Source organism: Gobius niger, assembly GCF_951799975.1.
Source record: "Gobius niger genome assembly, chromosome: 21".
In the NCBI taxonomy this organism is placed as follows: domain Eukaryota; kingdom Metazoa; phylum Chordata; class Actinopteri; order Gobiiformes; family Gobiidae; genus Gobius; species Gobius niger.
The window spans coordinates 2,243,189-2,262,167 of record NC_136872.1 but is presented as its reverse complement, the minus strand read 5'-3'; the positions used below and the strand labels follow the sequence as shown (position 1 = coordinate 2,262,167).

At 42.5% G+C, this 18,979-nt stretch overlaps 1 protein-coding gene across 5 annotated transcripts in view; it reads left to right on the top strand.

Moving 5' to 3' along the window:
* kdm6ba (lysine (K)-specific demethylase 6B, a) overlaps positions 1-18,979 on the top strand; it is a 76,537-nt gene that overhangs the window by 32,549 nt on the left and 25,009 nt on the right. For 4 of the 5 annotated variants that reach the window (XM_079579556.1, XM_079579555.1, XM_079579558.1 and 1 more), the window contains exon 2: positions 9,041-9,090. The gene's annotated coding sequence lies outside the window, so the exon portion shown is untranslated. Of the gene's footprint in view, positions 1-9,040; positions 9,091-15,632; positions 16,150-18,979 lie in introns of those variants that run through there. The other variant, XM_079579557.1, reaches the window with a different exon arrangement.

Genomic DNA, 18,979 nt, shown 5'->3' with positions numbered 1-18,979 from the left:
TACTTACGTACTTACTTCCTTACGTACTTCCTTACTTCCTTACGTACTTCCTTACGTACTTATGTACTTACTTCCTTCCTTACGTACTTATGTACTTACTTACTTCCTTACGTACTTATGTACTTACTTACTTACATCCTTACGTACTTATGTACTTACTTACTTACTTACTTACTTCCTTACGTACTTATGTACTTACTTACTTCCTTACGTACTTATGTACTTACTTACTTACTTCCTTACATACTTATGTACTTACTTACTTACTTCCTTACGTACTTATGTACTTACTTACTTACATCCTTACATACTTATGTACTTACTTACTTACTTACTTACTTCCTTACGTACTTATGTACTTCCTTCCTTCCTTACGTACTTATGTACTTACTTACTTCCTTACGTACTTATGTACTTACTTACTTACATCCTTACGTACTTATGTACTTACTTACTTACTTACTTACTTCCTTACGTACTTATGTACTTACTTACTTCCTTACGTACTTATGTACTTACTTACTTCCTTACGTACTTATGTACTTACTTACATCCTTACGTACTTATGTACTTACTTACTTACTTACTTACTTCCTTACGTACTTATGTACTTACTTACTTCCTTACGTACTTATGTACTTACTTACTTACTTCCTTACGTACTTATGTACTTACTTACTTACATCCTTACGTACTTATGTACTTACTTACTTACTTCCTTACGTACTTATGTACTTACTTACTTACATCCTTACATACTTATGTACTTACTTACTTACTTCCTTACGTACTTACTTACTTACTTACTTACTTACTTACTTACTTCCTTACGTACTTATGTACTTACTTACTTACTTACTTACTTCCTTACGTACTTATGTACTTCCTTCCTTCCTTACGTACTTATGTACTTACTTACATCCTTACATACTTATGTACTTACTTACTTACTTCCTTACGTACTTATGTACTTACTTACTTACCTACTTACTTACTTACTTACTTACTTACTTACGTACTTATGTACTTACTTACTTACCTACTTACTTACTTACTTACTTACTTACTTACTTACTTCCTTACGTACTTATGTACTTACTTACTTACTTACTTACTTCCTTCCTTACGTACTTATGTACTTACTTACTTACTTACTTACTTCCTTCCTTACGTACTTATGTACTTACTTACTTACTTACTTACTTCCTTACTTACTTACTTACTTACTTACTTGGATTGGTTGAGAGACAAAGGCAGGTTGTGATTGGCTGACAGACAAAGGCAGGTTGTGATTGGCTGACAGATAAAGGCAGGTTGTGATTGGCTGACAGACAAAGGCAGGTTGTGATTGGCTGACAGACAAAGGCAGGTTGTGATTGGCTGACAGATAAAGGCAGGTTGTGATTGGCTGACAGACAAAGGCAGGTTGTGATGGGCTGACAGATAAAGGCAGGTTGTGATTGGCTGACAGACAAAGGCAGGTTGTGATTGGCTGACAGACAAAGGCAGGTTGTGATTGGCTGACAGCGACAGACAGGAGCAGGTGATTGGTCAGGGCAGACTTCCTGGCTGAGTGTATGCTTTAGCTTCTCGTGTGTCAAACATTGATTGGCCAGAGGAGCAGAGGACACAGGCTCACTCTGCATTCATCAGCCTCTGACCACTGCAAACCGCTGCTGTGGTCACTGCAACTCTCTCATCTTCACATATTCATTGTTTTAGGTCGTTTTCACACAGGTTGAAGCACTTTGTGGGTAGACCCCAGACCACCCTAGTTTCAGCTTTGACTTCAAAGTTCAGTCTGTGTTCACACGCACTTGCTCCACAAGCTGCACTATCAGCTTAACATGGATCAGCTGTTCGATAAACTTATTCCCACCTATCAATGCGCTGAAACGCTCACTCTTCTACACTTCCCTGATGTTATGCTATGGTCACTCCTCTCGTGGTTAAATACAGTGAGACTGATACACGAGGCGAGGAGATGCACTGTTCCAAACAATTTCAGAAGTATCTTCCATTTAATTTAAGTAAAGACTAAAAACTTACTGTATCGGGTCAAAAGTTATTGTGGTTTGCACAAAGTGTGTAACTCTCAGTCCGATGACAGAGCGATATGTTGTGCTTTCTAGTGCTATAGAGATTGCACTTATGTGTGTGGATTTCATAGCTCTGAGCTGTGTCAGGAGGCCTTCTTCATTCCTGGTCTGACACTGTGGAAACACCGAGAGACTTGCTGTGACCAAAGCCTTGGGGCCAAAGGGCACGAGGGCCCAGCGCCTGTTGCATAACGTGTGCTGCTCAGGGCAGTGCTGACACAGGCTTACAAACACGTATACACACCAGAGTCTTTGTGTTTGGCATATTTCAAATTATGTTGAATTTGTAACTTACGTACTTATATTTTGAAGCCACACTAAGACATCATTTAAGTGCGCCAAAAACATGGAAAAAACTATGTTCAATAATGCCAGTACTTTAACAATCTTTTGGGTTGCCAGACCATACGTCTAAAAATGTACCTGTGAAGTGCTCTATTTGTATGTAACAAAACGTGTTGCTACTCCCCTTTGGTGCGTTTATTAGAATTTAAAGTGACCACTGTATGTTTTAGCCCTGTGAGCCCTCGATTATAGTATTCAGTGACTCTGATACACACAAAACCCTAAAATAATCACACATTCTTTGTGTCTTTGATGCCTTCATTAGTTTTTAGAGTGGACGCAGAGCATCGGCAGACTCAAGCGGCGTTAAGCATCGTTTAACTGTGCAGTTACGGAACCCAGGCATAGGTACAGACGGCATCGCGGAGGGGGAAGGAAGGAAGCTTTTTCATCCTTTTTAACCAGAATATGAACTTGTTTATCACATACAAATTAAGCTAGCATTAGCATGTAGCATGATCCGAAAGACTCAGTCAATACAGACATGCAGACATGCTGCATATCATTGTGAAGCACAGAACCTGGAGAATTCAATCACTGATTTAATTTGAACCTCCACAATTGTATTTTTGATCGCAGCGCTAAATGCTGTGGCTAGCAACGGTATGCTAATGCTAATGGAAGCAAATCAAAGCTGGGAAAGAAACTATGATTGAATCACCTAAAGTAATAAAGTAAAAAAGTAAAAGTATTTGTTTTTACAGGAGTATAGACCAGACATTCGGAAAAATCGGTCAAAAATATCGGCCGAGCACATCGGCATCAGCCAATAAATATAACAAAAATCAGCATCGGCCCTAGAAAAACCCATATCGGTCGACCTCTACTCCTCTCTCTATGTCTTTGTATCTTCATTGGCTAGAAAATTATATTCATAATTGAGCATTTGTTAAAGTATTCTTGGAGTAATTATTGAAAGTTTAGATCTTCACTTCTTTGTTTTCCCCCTCTGGCTGCTTCATGAATGAATACATACATGAATATATATGGGCGATTGTTGTGGAGCTCAGACCTGGCGAGCAGTGGTTGGAGTGTGCGTGTGCGTGTGTGTGGGGGGGTGTGGGGGGGGGGGGGTTCAGGGGCAGCGGGTGCACACTGACCTGCCTGAGTGGAACCTGATACGGGCCCCTCTGGCAGCAGGATCGCTCCCAGTGCCGAGGGGCTCGGCTCGGAGGGTGGGGGTGGGGCGCAGTGCAGTGATTGATGCTGTCCCCTTGTCCTGGTTTCATTACAGTGGAAAACCTCCTGACTAACTTGTGCTTTTTCACAATATGTGGAATTGTAAAGCTCTGCAGGTCTGACAATGTGTCGTACAACGGTTGTCGTCTCGGGGCCCGTTCTCTCACACGGCGGAGGCACTTTGTGGGTCGGTTCCATTGCCACGGCCTGGAAATAAATCATCAATGTATGGCAGCATCCTTACCCACGAGACGGCCATTTTCAAAGTGACAAAGTGACCTGCATACATCACTGGTCCAATCGTAATCGAAAGCACTGAACTGAGACCAATGTGACGAGAACAGTCTGAGCTCTGATTGGCAAACGGGACGACAGCCCTCAGTACTAACAGGCAGCTCATACAGATTTAATATTTCACAACATCATAACGCTGTTGAAAACTGTGATTTTGTCGATGATAGCGTTTAGCCGCTGTTTGCACAACTTTAGCTGCTGTTAGCATGTAACTTACCTTCATAGTCGTCTTCTTGCTGCTTCTTTCCTCTAGCATTTGCCTTGGCACCTCTGAATAATTCCATAAACTCCACCAACAGGCAGCATTTGTCTTGTTGTGGCTCTTCAGGTTGTTCTGTTGTCATTTTTGTTCTCCCTCTCTTTTTTTTTTAAATAGCCCAGTGAAGTTGAACCATCCCAAACAATGGGAACCCACTCCGGTTCCGGAAGTAAAATGTCCGTTTCTTTTTTACATAGACATTAAAAAAAAGATGTGCCTAATAGAACGATAATGCTCTACTGTGAACCTGACGATACTGAAGCAACCAGCTCATTTTCAATGTGTAATGTTATTGCACTGCTGTCAGTACCACGTAGCTGATTAGCCTCTTTCCACGCAACTCTTCATATTTCAATGTCCCATGAGAAAAGTCAATGAGAATTTCCTGGGTGGGACCGTTTAGCTCCGTATCACAATAGTACTTTCACGATTGTCTTTGATTTGTTCAAATAGAGAAACAAAGAAACAGCTCCAGAACCAGCACTTACACCAGCTCCCTAGTGTCCACCCACATCTGGATCTGAAAGGGACTTTCACATAGGTTTAACTGGGTAAACGGCTGTGGCGTAACAGTCATAAACAGGACTTTATCTCAGGTGTGTAAAGAGCAGTCAGCGGTGTGGTTCAGTGTAGTGCAAACAGAACAGGGCCACGACACAGGTGTGGTGCAGGGCCCACGTGCTGTCACGGGCACACAGGACTGTAAAGAAAGATCACACCGTCACATTAAAGACACACAGGGGATGAAAGCCATCTCCATAAATGCACTCGCAGCATTTATCTGTCATTTATGCTTCGTAGAATCATGGTCCAGCTAGCAGAGTAATGAGACTTGGAAAGGATGTGGAGGAGGAGGAGTCGGATCTGAGGCAAAGGCGTGTGAGGCAGGGACAGGCAGCTGGTAACCCTGCAGAATGTTCATTGTAAAACGTCCTATCCACAAATTTAACAACTGCAATGGATCGACTGCGAGAAAGTAGCAGTTGTGGCAAAGTTGCACTGATTTCCCAGAGTTGGCTTGATTTTGCTTTAATAGTTTTGCAAATTCCTGGAGAGACAGTATAACCAATGGTTGCCCCGCCCCGGGGGCAAGTCAACTTTTTGTCCAGGCAAGTGCCCCGTCCTCCCTGATTGCCCGAGGGGGAAGTGAGAAATACACACAGCAACAGAAGCCACGTGTCCCGACATGAATGAATCTTCTATTATTTTCTACAAACACACGCTTGCCGACAGTTTATTTTTATTGTGTTCTTGTAGTGTCATTTTTCTGTGGCCCTTTTGTCACTTTTTAGTTGTGTTTTTGTTGCTTTTCCAGCACGTTTTTGTCGCTTTTTCTTTTAAAGGAGCGTTTAGATTTGAGTGAAGCCAACTAAAGAAAATGTGCTCAGTTCAGGTGGGGGTTAAGAGGTTAAAACCACAGGCTCAGGATAAGTGATAGAATATAAGAATGCAATGAATATAATGCAAGTGACAGTCATTGCAGATTTGGAAAGAAAGAACAAACGATGTAAAATGTCAATGTAAAATACTTTGTAGTAAGTAAATGATGACAAAATTTATCATTAATGAACATTATTTTACCGCAGATTTTGTCGTTAAGCAAACAGAAAACACCGACCACTGGCCTCAAAGTGCTGAACGTGGGCCTGGCCCTGCCTCCTGTGCAGAGCCCGGGGAGACGCTTCTTGGCCTGTTCGTTGTGTAACATGTGCAGGCGTGTGTCGGCCTGATGAGTCTCTTTATTGAAGTTTTTAAGGAGTGTGTCAGCTCTCAACTGCTCTCCTGTCCTGTTTTCTGTGCGTGGTTGTGTTTTTCCAAGGCCACACTCTTCAGAGCTCTAGCTTTAGTGGCGCAGCGGCTCTCCTTTCACGAGACACTGTCTAGACGCTCTTATGGCCTCTGCTGTCTGCCACTCTGTGCTCCGTCACCTCCCCCTCTCGTGCTCGTCTGCTGTTGTGTGGAGGCGTGCGGCATCTTTGGTTTGTAGCCTGACCTTTTTACTGTGGCCATGCGGCGCCCTCCTCCAGTCTGACACAGGCCGAGGCGTACGCTCACTGCTGAGACGGGTGACTTTGAGGACATTTGTCGTGACTAAACCACAAGTCTGTGTCCCGAAGTTGCTCTCAGAGTTTACAGGTTTGTTATTGTTGTGTCTGCGGTCAAAACACGAACCCAGCTTTTTGAAACCTCTACCGATAAATGGGGCATTCCTACCAATGCCAACCAATACCACCATACTTTCTAAAAAGTGTCGATTATAAATACTGAATATGTCATCAAAACACATTTTATTTTATTTCTTCAAAGAATTTATGGCATAAAATATCAAGAAATGTAGATTTAATGCCATTTGAAACAACTGAAACTCGTCTCAGTGACATTTCAGGGCTTCATTTTGGCACAATTCAGGACTCAGAAAACTCAAACAGTGATGGAGCATTTGTTCTCCGTGTAAATCTTTATTGAAAAACAGGTGACAAAAGTCTACATAGGGAGGAAAGAGTATGTAAAGCCTTTGGAATTTCTCACATTTCTGCCTAAATTTGTGATAAAATATGGTCTGATCTTTATTAAAGTAAAGGAATGATTAATTAACACCACCCAAACAATTACACGTTTTTATTGGCCACATGTAAACATTCACAGGACAGTATGGAATAAGTAAGTGAACCTCCTGACTTGACTAAGGATCCTCCAAGAGCTATAATAATTGTCTCCAAGAAATGACTCCAAGAGCACAGTGCAGAATACTCAAGGAGGTAAAAAAGAACCCTAGAGTGCCAGCTGAAGACTTAAAGAAATCACTGGCACAGGCCAACATCTCTGTGGACACGTCGACAACATGTAAAACACTGAACAAGAATGGGGTTCATGTGAGAACGCCATGGAGGAAGCCACTGCTGTCTAAAAAAAACATTGCTGCACGTTTGGAGTTTGCAAAAGAGCACTTAGATACTCGATATTCTGTGGACTGATGAAACTAAAGTTGAATAGTTTGGGAGGAACACACAACATCAAGTGTGGAGGAAAAATGGATCAGCACATCAACATGAAAACCTAACTGTGAAGTTTGGTGCAGGAACATCATGGTGTGGGGGTGCTTTGTGCCTCAGGGTCTGGACAACCTGCGATCATCAATGGAAACATGAATCCACAAGTTTATCAAGATATTTGCAGAAAAACTTGAGACCATCTGTCCAACAGCTGGATGGAGCTGCAACAAGACACTGACCCAACGCACAAAAACAAATCCACTTCAGAATGTTTTTAGAAGAATAAAACACGCCTTCAAAGTCCTGACCGGGCCGACACTTGTGGTTTTAATAAAGATCAAACCATATTTTATGACCAATTTAGGCAGAAATGTGAGAAATTCCAAAGGGTTCACATACTTTTTCCTCCCACTGTAAATGGTTGTGCAGTGTGACCTAAAGAGGGACAATTCTGATCCATGTAGGAAACTTGTTTGTTTTGAGTGAAAAAAATGAGTGGTCCCCTTTTTAAAAAGGAGCCCCATCTCAAGTGGCTTTCCATTAATAAAGTGCATTTGCGAAACCTTCGACAAAGATCACTGGACTTTTCTACACTAGGCCGGTTACATCATATACACAGGTTCCAGCAACAATCCGGTTACAAAAGCAATTCTGGAGCAGCATTTCATAAGCTAAAATACAAACATGAAGACCTTCAGCGGTGGTCAACCTCATTTTGATCAGCTTCGATATCCAATACCGTTATCGGAACAGTCCATCCCTGGCTTAAAGGGGCAGAGGCGATTTGTCACACATATCAATCAGATCAGGCATTTCTCTGTGACCCCGAATGCAACATTTTATATTTGAAGGCCATTCATTTCAAACAATGAAAGAGGAAGCCACCAATTCTTCGCAGCAATGAGTTTATGGCACATATCACAACTTACAGGGTTACTTTTCTGGGTCACTTCTACAGGAATCCTTGAAAACTTGTCTAAAACTTAATGAAATTGACACACATGCTTTTTAATTAGATGCACAGTGTTTTTCCCACAAATGTCTGAGTTAACAATATACTAGCGGAGGACAAAGCTAATTCCATTTCACTACTAGAAAACAATCGGGCCTTTAATTAAAGTCTAATGGCTGAGTTTGTATGGCCTGTAAAACGAGTCATTACAATGGCCCGGGCTGCTTAAAACTTTCTCTAAGTCCTGTTTGTAACTGAAGCAGCACATCTTTTTTTTTTAAATGATAAAAAGCCGACCTAGTAATTTCAATCACTGTTAAAGATCACGTTCCAGTCTAGAGTAACACCAAGACCTTTTGGTTGAAATCAATCCTGAAATCAAGAACAAGCGGTTTCAGATCAGTATAATCATTTTCTATCCAAGGTCACGTTAAAAGTGATGATTAAATCCCAGAGGTAGAGCATGTGTGTGACTGGCTTTTGAAACCTGTTGCCTGGACTTGAACCCGTGACTCAGCTCAGTGAGTCAGGACTCAGATAGCCGAAGTACGACCTCCCGCTCCAGCCTGCAGGTCTGCACAGGCTGGGCACGTTCACCAGGCACTCCAGGATGGATCAAACTGTTGGACCAGGGTTTCATAAATTGGTATCGGTTCAGTATCGGATATGTGTACCCGATACCCAATATTGGATTTTTTTCAGTATCGGTGCATCCCTTGTTATTAGTCACTTCTTTGGGCATATTTGTTTGCAGTTGAAGAGGATGTTGATTCGATTTAAGTTTTATTTTTAGAGCACTTTTCAATAACTCTGTGCTTCATGTATATAAATTGCACACACATCTGCATAGTGTGTGTAAAAGCTGCTTATCTATATTTCTCATGGTTAATATTATTGGTTTTTTTTTTTCTGATTTCAGAGGCGTGACATGCTGCGGCGCTTTTGAACCTCCCTCTGTCGACTCCTCCGGTAAGCGCTTCACTAAAAGTAAAGTACTCGCGGTAGTAAAACTCTCAGTCCGGTGTTTTGCAGTACTTGGAGCTGTTGTGGTGATGAAGTGTCCAGTCTGTCGCTGTCTGTGCTCTCACTGCTGATTCACCCTCTCCATCTGCCCAGTCTCACACATAAACACAAGCTCTGCGGCCTATGTATCCATATACTTTTCAGATAGTACACAAGTACCATTGTCTTTTGTTGATGAGGTAACAGCCGCACAGCGGGTCTGTAATGCCCAGTGGTACTTTCCGAGACCAGTGGTTCTCGAACTTTTCACACCAAGTGCCACCTCCATAAAATATGCGTCTGCAGGCCTAGATCATGATCGAATCAGGCCTAAACCAGGCCTAAAATAGTGCTGGTGGGGGCGGTGGATGTGGGGGGCGCATGTGCTGGTGTTTACATCACATTTCTGCGGGTGGAGTTTGCCTCACACTCTTGCAGTTTACTGTTGTTTTTATGCCTGAGAGTTGACCGTATCTAGCATCGTTAGAGTCAATAATATCGTTTATCGCCTCAATATATGGAACAGGCCTACGAGGCCGTGCGGGCTGTTACTGCAGAGAGAACGTAGAGGAAGCGCACCTTGTAGTCAGTGCTGTTTGTAGCACACCAAGCTTGTAAGCGGCGAAAGCGCACCATTGTTTGTACGCAAGAGTCTGACTTCGTCCTGAGCAATGCTGCTGTTGCGCCTGCAAGAGGATTTGTCACTTTTTTTTTTAGTATTAAAATTGAACTTAAAATCCCTTGTTTAACATAGACTAGAACCCCTGGAAACCCTCAAATCAGCCAAGTTTGTCTCAGTGATATCTTATATAAATTGGAATTTAAAAAAACTCCAACCTATATGCACTTGTTTACATGATGTAATAAAGCACGTTCAATTGGAAAAAATGTATTTTGAACTAAAAGGGAATGTCAACGATTTTCATTTGATATGGGATCCGTTTCTGAAGAAGTTCAAGCAAGCAAATGTGTGAATGTGGAGTAGATGAATAGCCTGACCCACCAACCCCTCACTCACACACCACATTCACATTAGGGATGCACCGATACCGATACCAGTATCGGGCCGATACCACAGGCTTGTACTCATGCTCTTACTCATTAATGAGGTCCCAATACCAGAAACCCATACCACGTGGCGTGTGTCTGGCACTCCTACAGGAGCAGCTCCACTGAGGAGAGAAAATAACAACAAACAAATCCAATATTCCACATAGAGCTGACTTTATTACAGACGACACGCCCTAAATCAGAGTCTGGGCAGGATTTAACCAGAGCTAAATGTTGTTAGTGCTGCAGCGTCTGCAGTGTTTACAACATGCAGGCTAATGTTGCTAATGTTGCTAATGTTGCTAAATTAGCCGCTAACTTGCGGCTAACAGTTTTTCCGATTCTTACACCGTTTTATGTCCAGGGGCTTATTCATCTGAAAAACTAATCCAGCAACTAAAAAGTCCTCAGAAAATCCAAAGTAAAGAGATACAGCATGTTTATAATGAGCTGCAGCAAAACAATGAAAATGCTGAAGCTCCTGGATAAGTTACTATAAACACAGGAGAAAATCTACACAGGGCTGAAGTAAAGGAGAAAAGAGACCATTAATCTGCAGTAATAAGTAACATCTCAATACTATTGTTAAATGAAATAAAGCACTAGCATTGAGGAGCTTTTGGACATGAGCTGTTCTGTCTATAATTTTTTTTTTAATAAAATGGCATCTGTAAATGTAAATGAGTAATTTAGCTAATTACTTACCAATCTGCTGTGAAAAAGTCAGTATGCCTTGTACTCGTATCAGTATTCGGTATCGGCAAGTACTTAAATCAAGTACTCGTATCGTATACTTTAGAAAAAGTGGTATCGGTGCATCCCTAATCCCCTAACTCACATCAAATGAATGTAAGAGCTGGGATTCGGACCCCCAACCTCTCGGTTATTGGACGACCCACTCCTGAGCCACATCCGCCCTGGGCGACTGACGACAAACGTACCTTTTGTCATGCAAAACAAAATAAGATTCCCTTCCCCTTGACCCACGTGTTGAGAACCTCTGCTTTAGAATGTCACATGACCTTGTTTCCCTGTCCTTATCGGGTGGACATGCTGACGCAGAGTCGAGTGTTTCATAATGTGAGCCACTCATTCTAAACAGACGGTTGTGTCATCAGAGCAGCATCACGCTCCGTCCTCGCCTGCCGTTGTTCCGCTGAGCCAGAAGCTTCTAAAAATAGCCTGTTTGTTTGTGTGTGTGTATTTATATCTGTGACTCAGGAGTTGGTCGTAGTACAGCGCGGTCAGGGCCAGGGAACATTTGGAAAAGCAGGTTTCCATGGAGCTGAGCGGCTGTGGGACTGTGAGCTCATCCTCTCGGCTTCGAATAACAACACACTCTGGAACATGGAGCACGTTCTCAGCACAACACACTCTGGAACATGGAGCACGTTCTCAGCAAAACACACTCTGGAACATAGAGCACGTTCTCAGCACAACACCCTCTGGAACATTGAGCACGTTCTCAGCACAACAGACTACTAGCATGCCCATATCCTGTCACACAAGAGCAACTACACTGGGTCTAAGGCACCATAGTTACTCCCAGACCCAAAAGTCTGGGAGTAACTATGGTTGGAACTGTGGTTGGATTTGTAGATGGAGGCTCTGTATCGGCCCAGGGACCATCTCTAGAACCACTCTAAAGGTCAGAAGCACCTGGCTGGAGGATTGATCTAAACCTCATGTTTGGTTAGCACCAAAAATGATCCTAAATGTTAGTTTTCTAACCTGTTAGAGGAGAAAATGTTCAAGTACAGTATACGAGTGGGGGAAAGGTTTACTCATCCACTCCTAGTGCGGACAGTTTAATCCAGTGAAGCTGAGGGCACTGTTTAATTAAAGATGCATTATATTTTATATACATTTTATAGCGGTTAAACTTAACCCCTTAACTCCCACCTGCACCGAGCACATTTTCTCCAATTTGGCTTTACCCCAATCCAAAAGCTTCTGGAAAAAAGGTGTGAAAATAGCGACAGAACTGAGACAAAAACAATGATGTGACCAAAAAGTGAGAAAATTTTGACAAAAAAGTGACAAAAAAGTGACAAAAAAGTGACAAAAAAATGACAAACATGTGACAAAAAATGATAAAAATGACAAAGATTTGACCAAAAAATTAAAAAAAATAAAAAAAAATAAAAAAAAAGTGATGGAAAAAGTGCCAAAAATGTCACAAAAAATTGACAAAAAATGTCACAAAAAAATACTGAAAAGTTTTTAAAAATCTGATGACGTGAGGAAAAAGATCCATTTAGATGAGTTTTGTAGGTCTTAGCTTTCAAATGAGGCGTTACACTGGCCTACAGGATTTGGGTAAAGCTGCACTGGAGAAAATGCTCTCGGTTCAGGCGGGAATTAAGAGGTTAAAGTTCAAAAACACATATAAAAAGTTGCATAATGCACCTTTAAGTCCTGGACGTGTCAGGGTTACCCGCTGTTTAGTCTTGGTTTGGGCCTGAGCCAGACTCTGCAGAACCAGGCTATAGCACTGGTTAACTTCATATTGCTGGTATATTAGTTACTATTTTACTAGGTTAGGCTAGTCAGTTAATAAGACTGGGTATGTTAGATTACTTAGGTTTGTGAAGTCTGCTAGGTTAGTTTCTTTATGAACAACAGGTTAAGTTACTTCGTTTAGTTTATTTTGTTAAGACTGGTTAGTTACTTGGGTTACATTGGTGGATTTAGTTTAACTGAGTTTCATTACTTACCTAGGTTAGTTGGTACTCTTCGGTTAGAAGTGTTTGGTTAGTTTGCCTTGTTAGATTACTTGGGTTAGGTGAGTGTGTTAGTGAGGTTACAGTTAGGTTACATGGATTACTTGGTTAGGCTAGTTAGTTAATAAGATTAGGTGTGTTAGTTAGGTTTGTGAAGTCTGTTAGGTTGGTTTGTTTATGAACGACAGGTTAAGTTAGTTAGGTTAGTTACTGGGGTTAATTTAGGTTAGTTACTTTTGTTAAATCTGGTTAGCTACTTTGGTTAAATTGGTGGATTTAGTTTTAATTGAGTTTCGTTACTAGGATTACTTGGTTAGGCTAGTAGGTTAATAAGATTAGGTGTGTTCTATTAGATGGGTTATTTAAGGTTTGTGACGTCTGTTAGGTTAGTTCGGTTGTATGGATGGCTGGTTGTATGGATGAGTTAGTTAGGTTAGGTTAGTTAGTTGGGTTAGTTCCTTACACACAGGCATAATGCTGTAGCCCGTAGAATTGTCCTCCATAATCTGACCTCTGTGGGGCGTCGCCGGCAGCGTGAGGGTCTGCCGTTGGGTCCCAGCCCTTCCTCGTCCCGAAATAGCCGGCGTGTGTCCGGATATATCCGCTGCCCGCGCTCCCTCCGTCACGAGTGGAACAGAGCGAGGCAGGAGCGCTGTGTGCAGAGGAAGCAGAGAGGAAGAGGAGGAGAGTCGTGCGCGCCGGACGCTGCCAGTTCTGTTGCTGTCAGGGAATTCCAGCGCGGCGTGCTGACGTCACCGCGGGCCCACGCAGACGTGCCTGTGTTTGGTGCTGCTGCCTGTGCGTGACCACGTGACGGCCCGCAGACCGGAGCGCAGCACGTTCACCACCGCAGCATTTACAATCCACTCTTAGTATTTGGAACAGTGACATCAACTGAGTCCAAATGTGTATTGTTGTTTTACTTAGATGTAGGTGATAATACGGTCTTCCTTTTGCGGAATTGAAATTTTAACATATTCTTTTGATAGAATGTCATGAATGTTTTCGTGAGTGTATTTATTGGCTCGGTGATTCTGGAAGTGGAACCTCAGGCTCTGTCCTAAGCTTGTCCATCAACAAGTTTAAATTTTTTTAAAGAAATAGGCTACGTTTTTACTTACTGAGAAATGTTCTTACCTTAGCTTAGACGAGTTCATGTGTACTTGTCTGGTTTTCACGCGTGCCCTCAGTCATGTAAACACAGCGCAGACGGCGTTAGCATTTAGCCTCTCCTCCTCTCTCCACTATAGCTCCAAAACAGGTGAAGATAGAAGCTACCAAGCTCTTCCACGTTTTCCTGATTTAAATATGGTTACGTGAAGTGTTACACGATAAAGTATAATTACACAAAATTAAACAATGTGGATTTTAAAGCGGATAAAAAAGGGGAACTATATTGTGAGGCGTAATAATACCAGGAGTAGTTTGTAGCACAACAGTTCTATCTTGACCTGGTTTGGAGCTATAGAGGTCGAGGAGGAGAGGCTAAATGCTAACGCTGTCTGTGCTGTGTTTACGTGACTGAGGGCACGCGTGAAGACCAGACAGGTACACATGAACTCGTCTAAGCTCAGGTCAGAACATATCTCAGTATGTAAAAACGGTGGCCTGCTCCTTTAAATGTACTCAATTGGTTTGGAGTATATTTTGGTTGGTTAGGTTGCAGTCATTATTTGGGCTACACTTTATTTCACACTACCTTAATTTACGTTACTTAATTTAGTACAATGTAGTCTGCTTTGTAACAGTCTGGAATAACTATGTAGTACATACACAATAGAATAATGCGTATTAGTACTTTGGAGGTACCTTTTGTAATAAGACAACTCTTTTGAACCCCAACCCTAACCCTACTGTATGTCTTGTTACATTATGTACCTCCAAGCTACAAATACATGTTATTCTGTTGTGTCTGTAACACATCGGTACACGTTATTACACACTGTTACACAGCACATTACATTGTACTACATTTTGCAGGTACAATGTTTCCATTATTTGTAATCGTATAAGAAATTCTAAGCAGTGAAACTACGCTCCGGACTTTGGACTTCAGGCTATTGAACAAATACATTTTCTGATAAATATACTAATATATTATCGTCTAGAATGGGAAAACAGGACAACAATGTGTGCAAGATCTGCAAATCTACAATATTGGATTCATCTCCAATGTCAGGAAATATAAGGATGAAATGTGTAAAAAATAATAAGAATAATGAAAAATAAAAAGAATAAAACTAGGGGTGAATAGGGAAAATATTAGTAATAAAAATAGCAAAAATGACTGGGGAAAAAGTGTGATAAGGAGGAAAAAATTACAGGAAAAAATGTATTTGAGCTTTTATTTTTTCCGATACTGCTCGTACGCCTTTTTAGTTTTCAACAATTGTCTAAAGCAGTGGTTCTCAACCTGGGGGTCGGGACCCAAATTTGGGGGGTCGCCCCAGATCAGATAATTTAGATAAAATATACATATTTTCATTAGCATATAATCTAATGTTTTATTGTAGCATGTGTTTGCTATTGTACCAGAGGGCCATTATTTGTCTGTATAGTTTGATGAATTTCATTTCAGCCATTTGTTTTTTTTTCTTTGGTTGTTAAGAATTATGTCGTCTAATGTTCCTATTTCTCACGGTGTGACCCAGGCGGGGGGGGTCACGAATCACTTTACCTGTTATAATGGGGGTCGCGGCTCCAAAAGGTTGAAAACCACTGGTCTAAAGGGAAATCCACACCTGCGGTCTCAAACCTGCGGTGCGCTCCGGTCTGCAGCCCCCCCCCCACCCCCACTCATGTGTGGTGTGAGCGCGTGTGTGTGCGCGCTGCTACTGTCCCTTTAAAACTCGGGCTGAGCGAGTGCAACCTGATCTCCGCTTTAGCGCTGCCTCCGTCTGAGCGAGAGAAACGAGCCGCGGCGCGCACGCACAGCTCGACGCTTCGACCCTGCGATAACACGGAATAAACCGAGCCTTTTTGCGGACGAGGACGGACCTGGGGCTCAACCAAAAACGCTGTGTGTGCGTGTGTGTGTTTTCATTTTGTATTTTTTAAAGAGCAGCCCTTCTCGAGCGGTGTTATTTTTGGATTAGACTTGACGACAGGAGACTACACCGTATTGACCCACACACCGGCTGGGTTGGATTTTCTCCGCTTACACCCGGTGAACTTCAGGGGAGAACACACTAAAAAGCCTCCAGACTTGTTTATGGGGCATGTCTCGTCGTGTTTGTCGGGACCTATATTCACGGTAAGAGCTGACTCGACAATAATTCCTGGCATATTTGTTGTTTACTTCGGCATTTGGCGTGCGCGCGAGGCTCGTTGTCAGTGTTACGGGGCAAGTCGACAAAGCTACGAGTTGATCATTGTGTTTAAAGAGCAGCTGTTGAACAGTCTTGACTTAAAAGTTTGGAGCCTTTTGTTCCGGCTTTTTCGTTGACTTTGCGTCTTGGTGCGTGCGTAAAGACGGCTGGTTGTGATCCGCTGCGTCGCCCTTTTTAAGTCACTGTTTAATTGGTAAAAAAAAAAAAAAAGACTTCATTTGCACTTAAGTCTTTGGTGACGAGGTCGGGGACTTTTTTTTTTTGGCCTGTGATTGCGCGAATCACTCTTTGATCCCACGCGTAAAAGTGTTTCTTCCCCACAAAGAAGGAGAGGTGCCGTTACGCGCCGCGGCTCGTCTTTTCGGAGCCTTTTAATCACCGAACACGTGGATTATTTGTGCGGTGTGCCATTTAAAAAGTCACCTCGGATAACCCCTCCCCGCTCTCTCTCTCTCTCTCTCTCTCTGTCTCCAGTTGTAAATTTAGTGTCTCTCTCTCCTGCTCCATCGCTGTTCTCTTGACGTGGAGCGCGTTCACAGCCATAATTACGACACGGGTATAATTAGTGCTTTATAAATCATAAGTTACTCCGGGTGAGTCTCGTAAACACATGCCTTGGAGAGAGAAAGAGGAGGAGGAGGAGGAGGAGGGGAGGCAGGGAAAATCGGCTGTGTAAGGAGATCCCACGGCCCATTGTGCATGCGTAAAGGAGGAGCGGAGTGTGGGGGGTGGGCGAAGGGAGCACTGAGGTCGCCAGCCTTATAAAGTGAGCGTATATGTGCTGCTGCTGCTGCTGCTGCTCGCCCTGGTCTGCCCACCCCCCTCTCCGAGTCAATTCACACAAAGGGGAGCATTGAAAGGAAGTGATTTGCATCGTCTTCTCTTGAACAGGGGAGGGGGGGAAGGGGCTGCATGTTTGGGTCTGTCGTGTCTTCTTGACCACTGCTATGTCCACGGTGGAGTTGAAGGCAAACCGTGGTATATTGCCGGTCAAACATGGATACGGTCGGGTTTGACCCACAACAACGCGCGACTAAACGCTTTAAGTCCACAAGCTTTTTCATAACAAACACATGAAGTGTTTGTGTTATTGACAAACTACACACTGAGCAAGAGGATACAATTCAAAAGTTTAAGGAACTATACCTGGTTTTGTTCTAGTAGTGAAACGAAATTTGCTTTGTCCTGCTTTAATATATTGTAAACTCAGACATTTGTATCAATTTCATGAAGTTTCAGCCGAGTTTTCCGGCCTTTTTGTGACAGAGACCCTGAAAAGTGACTCTGCCAGTGGTGAAATGTGCCATAAAGTCATCACTGTGAAGAATTAGGATGCTGTCAATATGTCAGCTAGGAATGAGTTTGGATCACAACTAACGTCTTAAAACAAGGCTGTTTTTTCTGTGGGCTATCAAAATATAGTCTTTTAAGATTGTCCTGACTGTAATCTAAGTTAAGCAGCAAACTCTCCATGGAGACGAGCTGGAGCTGCCCCGCTCCAAGTTCCAAGTCTCTGGATTGTGGAGTAAAACCCAGTCGTAGCTAAATAAACACTTACTTTAGAGAAAGTATTTGTGTGAAATGGTACTTGATGTGGCTTCAACATGATTTGGAACCCTAAAAGTGGACAGAGTCATCCACACGTGTGTTCTTGGACTGTAAAAGTCCATTGTCAGCTTAAATGACTGTGCCATAAACTAGTAGGGCCTGCTATTGCATCACCGTCGCTCCGCTGCTGCCAAGACGAGCCTGATTGTGTCCCGAGTGCTGGCCGGATGACTGGGCGGGTGGGGGAGGTGCACGGGGGAGCGTAATAATGCCCCAGTGAGCGAGTCAGCAGCCAGGAGCAGAGAAAGGTGATCTCGGCCAGCGTGTAGTCATCAGAGGTGGGTAGAATCGCCTCGAGTCAGAGCAACGTTACTTCACTTGTGAAACAAATAAAGATTACTCACTTAGCAATCCTTTATACTCAAAAAGTAGTGACGAGTGATTACTCAAGCAGCCAGGGAAATCAAAGTATGGAAAGTACTACATGAGTAGTGAGTAAGTGCTTGAAGGGGAAAGTCTTCATGTTCAGTGACGATGTACTGGGAAAAACAATGTAACATCATTTGGAAAAAGAAATAGAAAACCGAAATAGACAACAGAAATGATTCTCAAGATCATGTACAAGAAACACAAGCTTTGCATTTCTTGTCAACATGAAGCGTTTACTCACAGGGGGAAGAGAAACCCTTTTTTATACTCAAAATGTATATATTTTTTCACTTAAAGTAGAAGCAAAAAGTACATGGTTCAGTTGCTACAAAATACAAAAAGGGACTCAAGAACAGCAGTGAAAAGTAAAGTACTAAAAACAATACTTTTTACTACATTTTAGAGCAGTTCTAGCTGTACTTTGTATTCATTTTTAATTGTGTACTTTTAATTCTTAATTCAGTATATTTAGGAGCGTTACATTCATGCCCAAGTACAATTTTCATTCGATACTCAGACTGTAGCATATTATTCCTCCTGCATCTGTACTTGTACTTTACTAAAGCAGTGAAGTACTTTGCTAGACTGCTCAGGGTAGGCACGTGAGTAGTTGTAACTTAATACCCGCCTGTGGTTGTCACGTAGGCGTGAAACGGGGCGTCGAGGAGACTTCAAAAGCGCACACTTCCGATCGAGCCTCCCGAGTGTCATTGAGATGCACGTGTCTTTTGATGTCTCCATCGTAAAAAGTGAAAGTAGTCTAACCCCCTCCCTCCC